Source organism: Chinchilla lanigera, unplaced genomic scaffold, assembly GCF_000276665.1.
Source record: "Chinchilla lanigera isolate Chin_1 unplaced genomic scaffold, ChiLan1.0 scaffold00024, whole genome shotgun sequence".
Classification (NCBI taxonomy): domain Eukaryota; kingdom Metazoa; phylum Chordata; class Mammalia; order Rodentia; family Chinchillidae; genus Chinchilla; species Chinchilla lanigera.
Genome location: NW_004955425.1, coordinates 15,060,200 through 15,078,750, shown reverse-complemented (window position 1 = coordinate 15,078,750; position 18,551 = coordinate 15,060,200). Strand labels below are relative to the sequence as shown.

The 18,551-nt window shown below is 35.6% G+C and overlaps 1 protein-coding gene and 1 long non-coding RNA gene across 2 annotated transcripts in view; one reads left to right on the top strand and one right to left on the bottom strand.

Annotated features, from left to right (window-relative positions):
* LOC106148655 overlaps positions 1 to 9,315 on the top strand; it is an 86,823-nt gene extending 77,508 nt beyond the window's left edge. Inside the window, exon 2 of the long non-coding RNA XR_001234304.1 lies at positions 8,834 to 9,315. This is a non-coding gene — a long non-coding RNA (uncharacterized LOC106148655). The remainder of the gene's footprint in view (positions 1 to 8,833) is intronic.
* Positions 1 to 18,551, bottom strand: part of LOC102018510 (chromosome unknown open reading frame, human C10orf107) — a 107,252-nt gene that overhangs the window by 36,334 nt on the left and 52,367 nt on the right. The gene's annotated exons all lie outside the window — the stretch shown is intronic.

Here is an 18,551-nt window from a genome sequence, read left to right as displayed (position 1 = left end):
TTGAGGGTTCAAAACATTTTTTATCTTTGAAGGGTGATACAAAATGCATAGAGACATTATAGATTACTCATCCTTTTTAAATGACAAAAGGAAATCTAATGAGTTTACTTAAAAAGCTAGCTCTTATTGCTTTACTTTTGCTGAGAGATCTGCAATAACCTGGTGACATTTGGCTTCATAAACCTGACAGACCAGTTGCAATATTAGTAGACCTTTCTCCATATGGTCATATTCCAGGAAAGATATTTTTATTATCAAATATCTGAGGGCTCACAGGCCACATGTCAAATGTCATGTACGTAAATATAAGAACTAATTCTGTATATTTAAAAGAAATACAAACAAGAAAAGTAGAAAAAAACCAACACAAAATAAAACTTAGCAAAAAGGAACGAAAGAAATCAGAAAGAAAACTTTTAAAAAATCAGAAAGGCATATTATAACCCACATCTTTAGATCCATTCGAAGTGTGTTGAACCAAAGGAGGGATAAAAATGGGTTTAATCTATGACACTGAGTCTCGGAATATTGATGTTTGTGACCCTCAGGTTTTAAGCCTCTAGAAATAAGATTTAAAACCAACTCTGTAACAGATGCTAATGGAAATGATGCTTACAGGCATTGATAAAACACTCTGCCTTTCTCTACTAACATATTCCATAATTATACTGTGACTTAAATAGTTTATATATAGAGAGATGAATGTAGAACACGAGAAAAGTGTTCATACATTAGCATTCAGAGTAAGTAATTCAAACATCTAATTGTTCCAGCCCAAGGAATATTTTAAAATATTAACAGTTAGGTGTTCAAAATTATCTTGGTTTTTTTTTTATTGAGTCATGCTGATCATTTGCAAAATTAGAAGATGCTCATAGATGAACATAGATGTATATTACAGAAAATAGAGAAAAGAATAGAATGACAATTATTAGAAAAATACTTCTGTTTTTCTTTTATCCCAGATGCACACAAAACCATTCTTTCAAACGAAGCTTCTGCTGTTTGAAAAAAGTTATGGGTGAACACAGATATTTCAGTTTTTAAAGCTATAGAAATGCTGTGGATAAGAGGCTTTGAGCGTACATTCTTTGAACTCTAGAGCTCTTTTAGATGCATTTTAATTAACCTGAAACAATTTGAACATGTTCTTTAAATATTCTATGAGCGTCAGTGAAAATCTTTCTATTATAGAAAATTATCCTTGAGATTCATGTTATACCAAATTTATGAATCTTTTCTTTCATAGCTGGAATGATTTGAAATTTTAAAATATGTGTGAATTCCAGTATTTTTAGTGTGGATGTTAAGACTATATTTTTTGGTAGTCGCACAAGGACAATTGGTTCAACTTAATGAATGTTTACTGAATATTTTTGTATGTAAAGATCTGTAGAAAAGTCAATGAAATAAGAAACAGCCCAGCCTTCAAGAAGTTTACAGTCTAACAGAAAGTAGTGACTCAAAGATGAAATCTCATTTCTTATAATTCATGTAAGTTCCATAATGAAGTTTCTGGAGTAAGAAAGAAGTCATGTAGTTCTGGATAATCATGTATGATTTTACAAATAGGAATATTTCCTAACTATATGTGTGCAGTTTTTTTTTTTCCAGTACTGAGGATTGAACTATGACTCCCAGCCTTTTTTTCCTTTTTGAGACAGTATCTCACCAGTTGCCCAAACTGTGCTCAAAATTATGATCCTCCTTCCTCAATTTCTTAGAGTGCTTGGATTACAGGAATGCACCACCATGGCCACCATAGATTTTTTGCCTAGAAATTTTTGTTTGGATTTATTTTTTGGCTAAAAAGTAGTTCCAGAGAATTTTTAAATTTCCAAGCAACTTTTATTGTAGTTCTTTTAGCATATGTTTTTTATTTCTAATTTCAATGCATCATGGTTAGGCAGTTTATGAACTACTTCTAATTTACAGGAATTTACTGAGGTTTATTTTATGGACTGAAATATTGCATTTAAAAATTTCAAATGAATGCTTAAAATAATGTCTTCTCTGTAGGCAATATACAGATATAAATAAGTTTGTGTGAGTATCGTGCATGCATGTCCACTAGAGACCATTCAGCATGGAAGAAGTAAACAACGATTCAGAGAAAATTGCCCTGTAAGTTGACATCGGCTGGCGTTTGAGTTCAGCTTCCTCGGGGCTGGTGTGATGGGCACATGGCTGGCCATTTTGAGCCTATGTGGGATGCGCTGATGAGTAATTGTGACTCCACAGCTGCTCGATAGATTAGGCATTATCTTCACTGTCCTTCTCTGTCAATCCTTTCTGCCCCCTTCCCTTCACAGCTGTTGATCTTTACTCCCAATTTGGTATCCAAACTCCATTTTAGCATACGATAATGGGCAACCAAGCTTGTGACCCTGAGTACTAGCCAGATTCTGTGGACAAGTGAAATTCTCAAAAAACAGATACCTGGATAACTAGAATACGCTTCCCCAAACTCTGTATATTCCGAGATTATTTCACATTGTCTGAACATTTGAATACCAGTTTGATAGAGTAGACAATTCTGGAGCCAAATGCCTTTTCTTCTTAAACTCTGTTGATATTGTTCTATCATACTCTTGCATCTTGTGCTGCTAATTAGAATTACTAAGCCAGTGTTTTCTTATTCTTTTAAAAACCTCTTTCTTTGTTGGTGACTAATTTTTATCGCCTGGATGCTGAAGTACGCTAACTTCACTATACCATATCAAGGTTGTCATTCTTTCTTTTCCCTCTAGAACAGTAACTCCATTTGTTCTTTAGGTCCTATCTTCCTTTGACTCAGACATATTTTAATTATCTCTTTGAATAAATATTTTATTCTATTAATTTATGCTGTTTTTTTTTTTAAGATGGCAGTGCCACACATGTTGGATGTCTACCGAGTCCTTGGTGACCCTTGTCATCATGTCTTTTTGCACACATTTTTTTTTTTTTGGTACTGGTAATTGAACTCAGGACCTTGTGCTTGCCAGGCAGATGTTTGTGCCACTGAGCTATATTCCCTGCAGTCTTCCTAAAGCTTGCTCTCCCTGTCATAGGTTTGTTTCTTTGTAATATGATTTTGATTCTCTACTCTGTCTAAATATTTCAAAGTCCTTTAATGCCATCACTTTTTCTCTTTAGAAGGTCAGTTTAATTTTATTGCTTTTAAATCTATAGGTTGCAAATGTTTAATTTCTTTGGAGGTTCAAAGCATGTATATTTTTTCAGAGTTAAGTGGGGTTTAAAAAAAATATATTTACAAAGTTGTACAATTATCACTCTTCATTCCACAACCAGTACTCGTCATTCTCGCCCCCAACCCCAGTTTCCATGAGCAGACTCTCCCGATTGCCTCCTCTCCTAGCTCCTGGCATGGAATTCTTTCTGTAAGAGAACAATTTTTGAAACAGAGAAAAGGCCATTCTTTTGGGCAAGGGAGTAAAAGTTCTTCAGGGCTACTGAGCATAGTCCAAATGTGTCCCTGCCCTGTGTTCTTTCCCCAGCACATGTTTCGGCACACAATGATTCACTGTGGGGAGGTGGTTCATGTACACAACACATCTTAATTCTTTCTACGTTCCCTTCCCCACATCTCTCTCCCCCTGCCTCCCTCTCTTGGACCCCTTTCCATTTGCAAAAGAACTGTCTCTCCGTTTCTTGTAATCTATTTTTCTTTTTTGCTTGTTAATTTATACTTTGGTTTTCTCATATAAGAGAAATCATGAAATATTTAAACTTGTGTGTCTGGTTTATTTCACTTAACATTATGGTCTCAAGGGGCATCCATTTCCCTCCATCAAATTTATCCTTCATTATGACAAAGTAGTACTGTATTGTGTGTGTGTATATACTACATTTTCTTTATCCATTCATCTACTGATGGACGTAGAGGCCACTTCCAAGATTTAGCTATTATGAATTGTGCTGCTGAAGACACGGATATGCAGGGATCACTGTAATATAATGTGATACACAGGGAATCTACAAGGGGAATAGCTGGGTTGAATGGAATTTTTATTTTTAGTTCCTTGGGGAATCTCCACACCAATATACATAGTGGCTATACTAGTTTACATTCCCACCAACAAGGTGGAAGTGTTATTGTTTGCCCCTATAGCCTAGATAGCATTTGCTATTATGTTATAATTTTTTGATGATGACTATTCTTTCTGGAATAAGACAAAATTTCAGTATTGTTTCAATTTGCATTTTTTAATGGTCAGTGTTGAACGTTTTTTTCATGTATGTTTTGGCCATTGTAAATCTTATAAAAAGTGTCTATTCCTTTGAATGACCCATTTTTTGATTGGGTCTTTTATTTTGGGGGTCTAAGTTCTTTATATATCTTAGATATTAGTTCTCTGTCAGATGTGTAACCGGCTGAATTTTTTCCCATTCCATGGGTTATGTCTTCTCTCTGTGCATTTTTCCCTTTGCTGTTCAGAAAATTTTTAATTTGATATAGTGCCATTTCTTGACCCTTGATGTTACTGCTCATATAATTGGGATTCTCTTTAGAAAGTCCTTGCCTATGCCTGTGACATCAAGAGTTTTGCCATTTTATCTTCCACAAGGTTGTTTCTGTTTTCATATTTAGATCTTGGATCCATTTTGATTTTAGCTTACCATATGGTAGGAGATATGAATCTAGACCCAATCTTCTGCATATATATAGCCAATTTTCCTACCATCATTTATACACCTTAAAATGTTTTCCTTAGAGAAAATCTTCATTTGTCTTTATTGATAATCTTTGTTTATTTGTTTTAGTTTAGAAGTACAATGACCCCCAAGGGCTCATGTGTTTGGGAGGTAATTAGCTCTGAGGGCTGCTGGAGCTGACTTCTATTAGGAAGTTGGGTCTGGTGGGAAGAATATAGCTCTCTCCCTCTCCTGTTTCTCCCTTCTATCTTAGCTTCCTGGCTGCCCATAAGAGGAGCATGTTTTCCTTTACCATATCCTTCTGCCATGCTATTTGTGCAGACTGAAACTGTGAACCAAAATACCTCTCCTCCTTTAAGATGTGTATTGGACATTTTGTCCCAACTACAGGACAATGTGTAAGACACCCTCTTTCTTTTCATCCCTTCCTTCTTTTTCCCATTCTCCTTTTCTTCATTCTTCTTCTTTCATCTGGTGTCTTGTTTTACTAATATGTCCAATTTTTAAAAAATGATGTATTTATTTTTAATTGAGAGGGTCTTTTTCTGGTACGCACTAACACTCTCCTGAAATCATTAAGAAAAAATTAGAAGTACACTCCACAAAATGGGGCAAACTCAACATGGAGAAATAGTTTCCAATTTAGGAGTTTCAAAATATTTTGAGAAAAATATCACATCCTATAGCTTCACATTTGCCTCATGGGGACACTGCTCTTCGGAAAGAACATGGTGCTGTGTAGAGCAGCCATTTCCCCAAGTACTTGTTAGCTCTGCTCCTGCAGTGCAAGACCCAATTCTGTGCTGAGTATGTTTTTGGTTTTTGCAAAAAGAGGGAGGCAATCCTCAGAGCTTCTGTGATGTATCACCTGCGACTCCATATTGTCTTCATAAACTGAAGAGTTCTAGCTTGGCCCCCACTACCACCTCTCAGTATCATTGAAAGAATATTGTACCTAACAGTTGCACTTCGGAGTTTATAGCTCAGGCTGAGCCTTCTTGGTTTAGGTTGGAAATCAAAGAAATGGTTTTGTAAACAAGCCCTTCTGTCATGATGTTTCCAAGAAGCTCATTATAACTTTCATAATTTATTTTTTTAAAACTCAGGAAAGCAATGATCAAACTTAATGTTTGGTTTAAGATACAGGAAGTCAGGGCTTTATTAATACTTCCTGAAATACTGAGGCATTTAGAAGTAAATTATATGTTGGAATTATTTTACTCCATTAGTTAATGTACTCAAAAGGTGATTTATTTAACCTAATGACTTTCTGTAAAATTAGCAAAGTGTTTCCAAAGCATATTTATGAGATGAAAAGTAATTGATGAGTTTTTCATTTGGCAATTTTGCAGAATTTTTTTATTATGAAATGAGAATCAATTTATAAGTACCTAAAAGATCTAGGCATTAGATAAAAGAAAACATTTTTTTGGTATAAGAAATATGTCCTATCACTTTAATCAAGTTTATTTCTATAATGGAATGAAAAGTTGTTAGATCTGGTGAAACAATACATGTATTAACACCTTTAAATAGATAAATTTACAGTGACTTTTCACAGTGCATTGGTAAATATTTTCAGCTTGGTTGTTTGAACTTTTGCTACTGAATTGTCTACTTTGTGGACTGCAGTTACAGTTTGATTGCTTGGTGTGACCTGAGGTTGTCCTAACCTGCCTCCTGACCCTAACTTGGTAAATGAAAACACACAAATGTGTGGACACACATACGTGCACATACACATTCAAATTCTGACCTTTGTTTCATGTTTTAAAGAGTAATACCTTCAGGGAAATCATACTTTTCTACTTTTATTTAAACTGGTTGCTTTTCACAAATAATTTATAACTTTTAAACTTAGTTGATAGAAGGTTTTCCAGAAAACTGGTTATTTTTTGAACTGCAATGAACAGCTTGATTGGTTGCCATAACACTGTAGCCCTAACCTGACTCCTGACCCTGACTTTGGAAATTAAAACACCTACACAAATCATCATGTTCATGGACACAAATATACACCCAAACTCTGACCTTTGCTTCATGTCAAAAATAATAATCTCTTTCTGGAAAATCATGCTGATTTTATGGCAAACAAGTACGAAAATTTCATTCCAGTTACATTTCAGGAATAACTTTCCTATGTTCAAATTCAGTAAAGTTCCTTTAATACATTAAATACTCTCACAGTCAAGCATGAAAACGGCTTTGGTTGTTTTTTTGTACAAGCCTTAACCACAGTGACTAGCATCCAGTCAGAGCTTTCCGTATCTATTTTGCTGTACCCACTAGACTGTTTTCCAAAGATCTCTAATGCATAATCTTCCGCACGGGAAGCAGTCTCTTCCTTGCTGTTGTGTCCAAGGGTTTTAGTCTGTGTGCCCCGCTTGCGTGGTTACAAATTTTCACCTTCTCAAATCTGAACCTGGAATATTTTCTGGTAGCCTGTCTACATTTTACTTAGCTTTGAAAGACCAAGTTAACCCCCAGCTCTTACAACAAATTTTATTTTGCTGTTTTATTCCACAGTGATTCCTCCCTTTCCTGAAATTTTATCTTGTTTTTAAAAGTGAGCTTTCCTGTTAATTCCCTAAGTATTTAATTTTATTTCTTTAAATACATAGCATCATTTTCTGATGTCAGATACCATGCTACACTCCTTTTTTTAATAGTCATAAAGTATAGTACTGAACACATAATAGTTTTTGATTGTTAAGGAAGAGTATCAGACATTTGTTTGATTTTCTTTAATTATAATGGCATATTATTACCTCTAAGTAGAGCACAATGTTTAAACACTAAGTTGTTGTTAAGCTTTCTTTTTCTGTATGGGTGGTTAAAGATTTTGATGTATATTAAAAACTTAAGCAATTTAAGCCCTCACACTTTCAATTGGCAGAGAAATGAAATTCATGAGCTAATCATTACTCCACATAAAATAAAAAGGGTAGATTTATAATTCAGAGAAAAGGTTCCTCTTTTTTCCCCAAAGTCCTTTCCTGTCTTTTTCTTGGAGTCTGGTTTCTCTCTCTCTGAAGTCGGTGTATGTCAGAATTTCAAACGTCTTGGAACTATTCACAGTCCTACAGGCTAAGTTTTTTCTGGGTGTTCTGTTTTCTTTGCTTTTAATTCATGGGTTATTTTTTTTCCCTTTACTTTGGAAGCTTGTAGGATATTAGGATGTTCTGAAACAGCGGTATACCTGGTCATAGTTAAGAGCTCAATAAGTGTTAGCCATTGTGCTACTTTTTTCTTTTTTCTTATGAGCTTTCCCTTCAATATGAGCCTGGAGAATATTTCATAAAAATTTTGCCTACCTCTATCTACAACAAAGTGATTTAGTATAAGAAGGAAAGTAGCAAGTCAAATAAACTTGGGAGAATTTAGTATTGACCTATTGGAGAGTTTGGATTTTAATCCAAGCTTATTCAATAAACATTTATTAAGCATCTCCAGTATGAAAAACAGACACAGAGCTTTCAGAAATGAATCCCACTAATTTCTGCAATGTGAATTTCTTACCTCTGTAACTAGAAAGAAATGTTATTTAAAATATAGAGGAGATAAGATTTATATAAATAATTCAAGGTTGAAAGTTAAAAGTGCCCTAAGAAAGGTAGAGATGAAACGAAAGTTCACAGGGGGAAATGGAGGAGCTATTTTCAGTTTAGGGGGTTAATAATTCATAAAAGGAAAAAAAAATTTGAAATGAACTTGGATGAAAGAGCTAGTTTCAGAAAAGCATAAATTTGAGGGAGGTGGGGAGCTGTAATGGACTATGGGTAACTGCAACTTTGCTGTGGTTTCCCCCACTGGGAGATGGAGTTTAATTTCTGTTCCCCTGAGTCCTGGCTGGCTCTGTGACCACTTCACCCAATGTGGCTTAAATAATTGTACATGCGATTCTGGGCCTAAACTCTTGGAGGACTGGAAGCTTCTATTTTATCCCTTGACAACTTTCAATTTGGGATCCAAGCACTCTAAAGAAGTCCAGCTAACCACATGGAGACACTACATGTGGAGACTGTGTAGTGATAGATCTGCCTCCACCTGACTGCCAGCTTTCCATTGCTGTGACAGCGATACATGAGGTAATCAACTTACAAGGAGGAAAGATTAATTTTGGCTCACAGTTTCAGAGGTATTGGTCCATGGTTATTATCTGCTTTGCTTTTAGGCCAGCGGTGAGGCAAAGCATCATGTTGGAAGCAAGTAGGAGGAACTTACTCATCTCATGGCAGCCAGGAAGCAGAAAGAGAGGAGCGGGATCTGGGTAAAACAACACTTCAAGGACAGGTGCCCAATGAACTGTTTCCTCTGAGTAGGCCCCACATCCGGAAGATTACCCCACCTCCCTTCACAGTGAGAGCCACCAGGGACCAAGCGTTCAACATATGAGCTTGGAGGAGACTTTGAAGATCCAAACAAAAGCCAATAAAGTTGAATATAACCGTTTATTTGGGTATATGCTTTTTTGAACTGTGAATTTAAGTTTCTAAATATTGGTTTATCTGCCTCATATTTTACTGATTTGGAGTTATTTATTTGGATGTGCCTTATGTCACAAACATTTTATGGGAAATATTTTCTCCCAATTATAGAAAGCCTTATCCTTGTATTACTGTCTTCTGTGGAAAATAAATCCTTAATATTAATGTACTACAGCTTATCAATTTTTTCTTTCATGTTTTTCTGGGGGTATGTGTAGCATTTTTTAAGTCTATGTTTTTCTATGCTGTTTTTTATAAATTTAAATGGTTTACTTTCATGTTCAAAGCTGCAATTTATCTGGAGATAATCTTTTTGTGTTTAAGTTAAAGATTTAGATTCATTATTTCTTATGGAATATTCCTTTGAATCTTAAATATTTATTGAAAGGATCACTTTTTCCTTTCTGTACTATATTGTCAGCATTATCATAAACTAAATGACTATGTAAATCTATTTCTGTTCTTTTATTCTCTTCCAGTGATTGCTTTGTCTTTTTAAACCAGTTTAAATTAATTACAGTGTTTAAATATTACTATAAACTTACAACTCTTGAAACATACTAATATAAACCCTCTAATTTCTTCAGTATTGTTTTAGCTATTCTTTGCCTTTTTAAAATTCTTTATGTATTTAAAAATAAGATTGTCAATATATGTTTGCTTTTGTTCAATAATCTCTTGAAGTCTTTCATATGTCTATATACATATATATGCTTCATATACTTTAGTTGGATAATTTATGCTTATTGATATTATTATTTTACTATTTCATTTCTCTGACTCATGGGTCTTGGACTTTCTGCCAAGACCCAAGAAAAAATGACATACTAACTCATAAAGTAGATAAAATCCTAGACACTTTAAAGTTCTTGGCAAAAATAGTCCCTTAGTACTTTTCCATATCTATAAACTTCTAGTGATGTCATCTTCTCATTGCCAGTATTGGTAATTTTGCCTTCTGTCTCTTTATTCCTGCTCAGACTTGACATTTATCAATTTTATTGATTTTTTTTAAAGAAATCTATTTTAAAAACAAGTTTCCATTCTTATAATTTTTTTTTTGCTTAATTTGTATTTGATCTTCTCTTCTTTGCTAGTGTCTTAGGTGGAAGTATTGAAGTCAGATATTTAAGTCATTTTGTTTCATGCTATAAATTTCTTTCTAAATACCAACCTAGTTTTATCACATGAATATTAATATTTTATTTTCATTCTCACATAAACACTTTTACATAATTTTTTATTCCTTCTTTTATCCACTGCTTACTGGGAACTGTCTTATTTTGTTTAAACACACAAGATTTTATTACTGACTTCTAATTATATAAAGAACTAAAAAGAAAAAAAAATACACCTCCTGAAAGACCCAATCAAAAAACAGGCAAGTGAAATGAACAGACATTTCTCAGAAGACATACAAATGGCCAACAAATACATGAAAAATGTTCAGCATCTCTGGTCCTTAGAAAAATGCAAATTAAAGAGATACCAAGATTCCATCCTCCACCAGAAAGAATGGTAATCACCAAGAAGCCAAAACATAACACATGCACTTGTGTCTGCAGTGGTTGTAAACTAGTACAGCCATTATGGAAATCAGTATAGAGATTTCTCAAAGAACTGAAATTAGAAATTCCATATGACCCAGCTATTTTCCTTCCAACTATCTTCCCTAAAGTGCTAAAGACATCATACTACAGCAATAGATGCATACCAATGTTTACAGCAGCACAATTTGTAATAGCTAAGTCCTCAAAACAGCCAGTATACCCATCAATAGATGAATGGGTAAAGAAAATGTGAGATCTATGCAAAATGGAGTACTATTCAGCTATATAGAAGGAAAATTTGAGACATCTGTAGGAAAATGGATACATCTGGAAAATATAGTGTTTAGTGAAATAAATCATATGTGCAGGCTTAAATACCATGTGATATCTCTCATCTGAGTAAGGGAAAGTACAAACAAAGCATAATAAAGGGTGGATAGACAGAAACGAGGGGCTAGATCTCCTGCAAATAGGAAAGAGTCCATGACATGGAGGTTGAGGCGTAGGGGGGAGAGGGAGAGGAGGTAAGTAGAATTATAGGAACTTAATAACCTTAATGAACATGTGTGAAGAATAATGGCAACATGAATGAAAATAAGTGAGGGAGATTTAGAAGTGGAGGGAAAGAGGTAGTTGGGAAAGGGAAGGGGATTAAAACAGAGGAACAAACTGTGTTGCGTGTACATGTATCTACTTCCCAAGGTGGACACAAACTTCATGAGTGAAACACAAACATATGTTAGTAAAATAAAAAATAAAATTCAGTTGTGATTGGAAAATATAATTTGTGATATTTGAGTCCTTAAAATTAATTCAGGTCTATTTTATGATCCAGAATGTTGACTATTGTATAAGCATCTTTTGTGTCCTTAAATGTGTTTTGTGTTGCTATGATTGTTCTTTACGTGCTAATAAGGTCAAGTTATTTCACAGTATTGGTCAAATTACTCATACTTTTCTATTTTTGTCTTCTGACAAAAATAGAAAGGGCGTTGAAATTTCCCACAGTAATTATACATTTCTATTTCTGATTCTCTTTTAGTTATGAATGTCTGTTTCTTCTTACAGTCATTTTGCTTCAAACAGCTGTAGTCTGCTATTGTGTAAATCAGTGTTTAAGAGTGTTGTGTACTCTTATGGAAAGGACTCCTTTATCACTACGAAATGACTTTCTCCCTGGTCAGATTCTTTATTCTAATATCTACCGTGCCTAACACAAAACCACTGCTGCTTTTTTTGATTGCTGTTGACATAGTACATAGTTTTACAATTTTTCTTTAGACCTATTTGTGTCTTTTTATTTATAGTGTGTTTATTGTAGGCATCATATAGTTGGGTCATACAGTTGGCAGTCTAATAACCTTTAATCTTTTTACGGGTATAATATTTAATAGGAAAGTTGATATAGTCCTGTTTACATTTCCACTTAATGGCACTTGATGTAGTTGGATTTCTATCTACCATTTTACCATTTTTTCCCATTTGTCCTATATATCTTCTGTTCTCTTTGATTGGCTTCTTTTGTATTAACTAAGTATATTTTTATTTTATTTCTCCTTCTCTTCTTACTAGCTACAAGGTTTGGATGGTTGATTTAAAGATCATATTATATATTTTATACTGTAGTGTATCCTAAATGATAATATAATACTTTGTGTATAGAAACTTACAACAATAGACAACTATCTTTTCCTTCTCACCTTTGTCCTACTGTTGTCATACATTTTAGTTTCTGCAGGTGTTACCAATCCAATGATACATTACCTTTATTTTTGCTTTGCACAACAAATTATTTTAAAATAATTTGTTACATAATAAAAATCATTTTATATTAGCTGAGATGTTCATTATTTATGGTTCTTTCATTCCTTTGTGAAGATACAGATTTTCATGTAGTGTCATTTTTTCTTTTTCTGCCTGAGGACTCCCTTTAATGTTTCTTGTAACGCAGGTCTGTTGATGGTGAATTGTTACACTTTTGTACATCTAAATAAGGACTTATTTCACCAATATTACCAAACACTTTCACTGGATATGGAGTTCTAGGTTGATAGTTTATTTTCTGTTAATGTCCTACTGTGTTATGGCTTGCACTGTTTTCACCTAAAATCTGCTCTCATTCTTAACATTTTTTCTTCTGTGTGGAGTAAAGAAAATGTATTTTATTCTCTGGGTGCGTCTAAGATTTCCTTTTCTCACTTGCTTTTAGCAATATGATTATGATCTATGATGGTTTAGTTTCCTTTGTGCATCTCATATTTTGTTTTTTAGGCTCCTTGGATTTGTGAGTTTATATTTTCCATGAAACTTGGATTAAAAACTGTCCACTATTTCTTCAAATATTTTATCTTTCCTTCCTCCTTTTCTCTTCGAGAGGTCCAATTGCACTTTATTTCGCCCTTTGCAGTTGTCCCACAGCTCATGTACGTGTTATCTTCCTACAGACAGGCAAGAGTAGGAACAAATCGTTTCCATCCATTCGTGCACTGAGCTGACTTCAGGCTGTTTTGCAAACTTTGTAAGGCTGGAAGCACCTATAATTCACCCCACTCTTAGAATGCAGCACACCAGGTTCCAGCTGACTGAGAGTCTTCAGCTATTGGTTTCTGAACTTTAACTGTTTTATACCCCTAGCACTGCGAGACTGTGAAGCCTCTGCTGTGTGGCAGATCCTCTGTAGAGCACGAATCCTTTGCCACAGTGGAAGAATCAGCAAAGCTGGGGATGGGCAGCTATCAGGAAGGTTCAGTTCTAGACATCTGCCTGCTTCCTGCCACCTTGTCCTTTGGGTCTCAACCTTTCTGCATGCCCATACTCTAATTTTTGTCTTCTAGTCTTAGGAAATTGCCCAGTGTTCTGTTGGCTTCTGTTTCTTAGGATCTGCCCTCTGTCTATTTATCTCACCTTATACCTTCTAAAACTCAATCAAGAAATGCCCTAAGAGGCAAAGTGGTACGTGCAAATTGCATTCACTTCATATGTCTTCACTTCTCTTGGAGACTGGGGCTTTTTAAGACTTGACCGCCTTGGAAGACCTTCAAAGCCTTCAGATAGAGTTTTTTTTTTTTTTTTTAAGTATTCACTTTCCTATTTGTTCTTGATTAGAGTATGGTTTGTGTTAAGACACTCCATCCCAGTTGGAAGCAGATGGACCAGAATGATTATTTTTGAATAAATTACTTTTCATATTTCAAAATATAAAATTATTTATAAATCCTATGCTTTATCATTAACATATTTTTTCCTGCTTTAAAGGACATTAATATTTCCATGTTTACTGTATATTCAGGGATTAAATATAGCATCATATTTGCTTTGGATGCAAACTGTGTTCAACAGAAACTTGGAAATTCTCTACTTAATTCTCAAAGTTCCTTAAAGGAGGTGCTGTAGTGAAGTCATTTTCTACATCAATGTCTCTACACACACACACACACACACACACACACACACACACACATACACACACACTAATTCAGCATCTGAAGACTTCAGTCTCAATATTATTCTGGAACTGGGAATTTGTGGCATAGGAAAAAAAGTTTCCATTGACTTCCATTCTCAAAATGTCACTGGAAAATGATTTAAAACGGCAATTAAGCAAATTATTGGCAAATACAAGCATTATGTTCTTAGTTCATCCTGTCTACATTTTGATGTAACAAAAATTTAAACTTATAAATTATGTAAAATGTTTATATTGTGAAGTCACTCACACTTTAATGCATGTCCTTCCCCTTCTTAATTCATTTGTAACTTTGAAAAAGCAGTAGAGCATATGTTACCACAAACATTTTCTTTAATCCAAAAAATGTGTTTCTTTAAAAGCTGGTCAACACAAATAAAGCTATAAATAAAGCTTTTTTGGTAAATCAGTTTAAATTTGTTACATTTTAGATAGTGATACATTGCTGAAATCCCAAAAATGAGAGACATGAGGGGAAACAGTATTAGACTGTTGTCAATATATATACATTTCTTTTCTATTTGAAAGGAAGAGAAAATCAAGTCAAAAGTGATTTAAATGACAAGGTCTACTTTTTTGTCTTTTGTTTTTAGTGATTTAGTGGTCACTGGTGTTCTTTTTAGTATGTAAAATAAATTGATTTAGAGGCATTGATTTTGGAAATTTGTGTACAAGCACTATGCATTTACTGTGAAATTTTAACTGTTTTTATGGTTGTAGCACAAAGCTAATAAGACAATCCAAATATTGTGGCCATGATTTAATGAAAGGTGACTATCTTAAACTGACTTAATTCTAAATGTCTGGCCTTATTTTAATTTAATGGCTCTGTGTCTAAGCAATAATCTAATTTTGAGCCTTTTGTTTATTCCAAGTAAAGTCAAACAATATGTGCATTTGTTAAGAATAATCTTTGGGTGATATGAATTAATGTATCCCATTAGAAATGATTAGGGATGTCTCTGTTGGGTAACCTATCCAAACTGTCTCTTGTTCTAATTTGTAGAAATAAAAGAGGTAAATTTAACTATACATCTCTCCCATTCAAAGTTTAACTGTAGAATGTTAAATATTTTCCACATCTATTCATTTTGGATTTACTGCAATAACTCTCATAAATGGGACCTCTTCCAAATTCTTAGAGAATTTTAACCATAAAAGGCATAAAAATATTTTATAATCCCATGGGCAGAAATTTGATATTTAGGAGTTTTATGAAAGGAATGAATAGAATATGAGCATTGAAAATTAGAACTTCATTTTTGTCCATCACAAAGGTTTATTTCAGTGCCTATAATAAGTTTAGTTCTGAAATACAAATGGGACAAGAAGAACAGAAATAAAATTTATGGAGTATTATTTTCCAGACATTTTAACTGTTGTCTAATTTACTTCTTACAGCATCCTACGAAGATAGGAAGTTTCTATGGTTTTAATGTTCATGTCTCCCCAAGATTTGAACATTGGAACCTCATCCCCAGGTTTTGAGAGGTAGGGTCTTTGGGAGGCATGTGAAGGCAGAACCCCTGGGAATGAGATCAATGCCCTTAACTCATAAAAGAGGCCCGAGGTCGCTGTTTGCTCTGCCCACCTGTCACCAGGTTTTGGGGTGCTGGAGTCTCCTGGAAATGATTTCTCTGTTCTTTCAGTCTTGGGCAAAAGAATTGGTCAAGACAAGCAGAAATAGTAGCAAAGTTTTGTGAAAGGTAGGAAAAGAAACAGGCTCTGCTGAGTGAGTTTGGGCCAAGTGAAAGTAGGAAAAATGTACAGTACACCCTACAGCATGCCGTGGGCCACCATGCAGGGAAAACACCGCGGCAGAAATCAACGCTGACATCCTTTTGTATCGCCCACACATCAGGCTGGGATCTGGTCTAGGCTGTCCTGTCGAAAACCTGCTTGGGTTCTCGCGAGAGGTTCACATTCAGGGCTTTGGACTGTTCTGTGCACACTTCCTGGGACACTGTCACGCCTCCTCTCCCAGCCAGTTTTAGCCATGCCCAACCTTCCTGTCTTACTTCAAGTGAGAACAGCAAGAATGTACCCTTTGTGATGCAAACAGCGAGTCCTGACTAGACACTGAGTCTACAGTTGCCTTGATCTTGGACTTCTGAGTCTCCAGAACAGAGGAAATAAATTTCTGTTTATAAGCCACACAGATGATGATATTTTTAATCACAGTATTATAGATAGCTAAGTTAGGTGGAAATGTTGTTGGTAAGCAGAAAGGGCTGGGTCCTTGCGAGGTCAATGCAGAAGACAACTGTGGCTGGAGGTGCATTTACTGAAGGCCAGGCTCAAGAAAAAGAAGAACTACTCATCCATACACTTGCCGGAGGGATGAAAAGCAGTGATTGATGTTTTAAGTAGGCATCAATCACCTTGGGGTAGAGGAACAAACTTTAACCTACTCTTCCCAGGAAAGTCTTTTTCTGTCCCATGTGCCTTCCTATGTGAGTTGTTTCCCCACTTGGTCCCCATTTAATTAATATTACCCTAGTGACTATACTTGTTGTATACTGTTGTATACTTATTGTTTGACCATAGTTTTGTCCCACATAACACCTATCCTATGGTTTGCTACTGGATCAATATTACCTATATGACTATATTTGTAATCTGATTGATTGATTATAGTTCTGTTCCACCTTAATAAGCCTGCCTCAGCTCATGACTTTGCTCAATAGAACACCCTTGAGAAATGGGGTTGACAGGCAACCCACTTTCTGGGCCTCCCTTTTGTCCTCTCAGATGGAAGCTTTCTTTCTCGCAATAAATTCTTCCTAGTCTTAACCTCTGTTGTTCTTAGCATTCCTTGATTTTAGAGAACACGAACTTGGCGTTTTGGACATCTAGCAGGTTAGGAGTTTCACTCCCCTATATCAATAAATGGAGGTGTTATCTCAACTTTAAAGAGGAGCGTGGTGAAGCTAAGTCATTTGTTTCTGATTGTAAAGGCTACAGATGGAAAGGTAGAATTTAAACACAGGCAGAGGAAAGGAAGATAAGTCATAGTGACCACAAGGACACATTCCCCCTCAAGAACTCATTCACCCACTTATTCAATCACTGGCGCCATTACATAGCATCTGGCATGTGCTTGTTTGTGCCAGGCACTGGGGATATAAAATGAGATAAGTAGACAGGAATTCTGACCTCAGGTTTGTAGACTAGTATGTCACTACCTTGGAAAGGCAATGTGAGAAGAATGTACAAAACAAACTTTATTTACTTTGTTAATTGAGTCACTGTCCCACATCAGGTCCTATCTTGCTTATCGTGGCAGCAAAGGGAGAGAGGTATTATTACTTCCTTCATTTTGTGGATGAAGAAATTAAGTTTCACAGAGATTAGAAGAGTTTTCCCCAGTAATTCAGGGGTTAAGTGAGGAACGCTTACCTTTGGACCAAGCTTCTGTGTTCACCTTGTGCTACCCTGGGAGTAATGCTCCACACTTTTCTATGTACTCATCAGAGCATGACTGACCAGCACAGATCTTGCTGGAGATATCTGTTTAAATTATTCCATGGGGGCTGGGGATTTAGCTCAGCGGCACAGTGCCTGCCTGGCAAGCGCGAGGTTGTGAGTTCGACTCCCGGTACCAGAAAAAAAAACAAAAAAAAAAACCCAAAAAACAAAAAAATTATTCAATGATAGGATCTTTTTCCTCACTAATATAATTAAAAATTCATCTGGTGATTAAGAAAATATTAATAGGCGAATGGGTTGGTGAGTGTGGACTACTGTTTTAAGTGTGGTCTCCATCTGAAACATGGCTCCAGGAGTTTCACTCCCCAGCCCAGATGTCAGTCCTGAGTGAACAGCCACTACCAAGGTGACAACTGGTGGGGGAAACCCTCCTATTGAGGAGGGTTTTCTTACTGTCCTGATGGGGGCTGGACACTCCCAGGTGGTGATGGTTAGGAAATGACTGACGGGCTTGTACATTAGTTCGTTTTCCTGAGCTGTAGAATCTTTTCTTTATGCTGTGTGTGGAGAGTTCTGGATCACCAGTCTAATCAACTGTAGGGCACCCTTGAGTTCAGCCCAAGCAGACTATAAGTTCTACTGAGTGTGGAAGCCACATTCTCCAGTCCAAATCCACAGTAAGTGCAGCCTTGTCCGTACTTGCAGCATGCTCACCCCATCTACAAATTCCTCTTTTGTCAGATATTCTCACTCAGCTCTCACTTTCCTTGGTGCTTCATCCCAGCTTCCTCCCACAGTACCCGGCCAATTAGCTGTCTAGATACCACTTACATATGTAAACAACACAATTAGGGATCCTATTTTGAAGGTCAGTCTCCTGAGGCTCCCACTCTTGGTAGCAGTGACTATACAGTCAAAGTTTTAAGAGAAAATAACACACCTAAGCTGAGTAATTGAGGC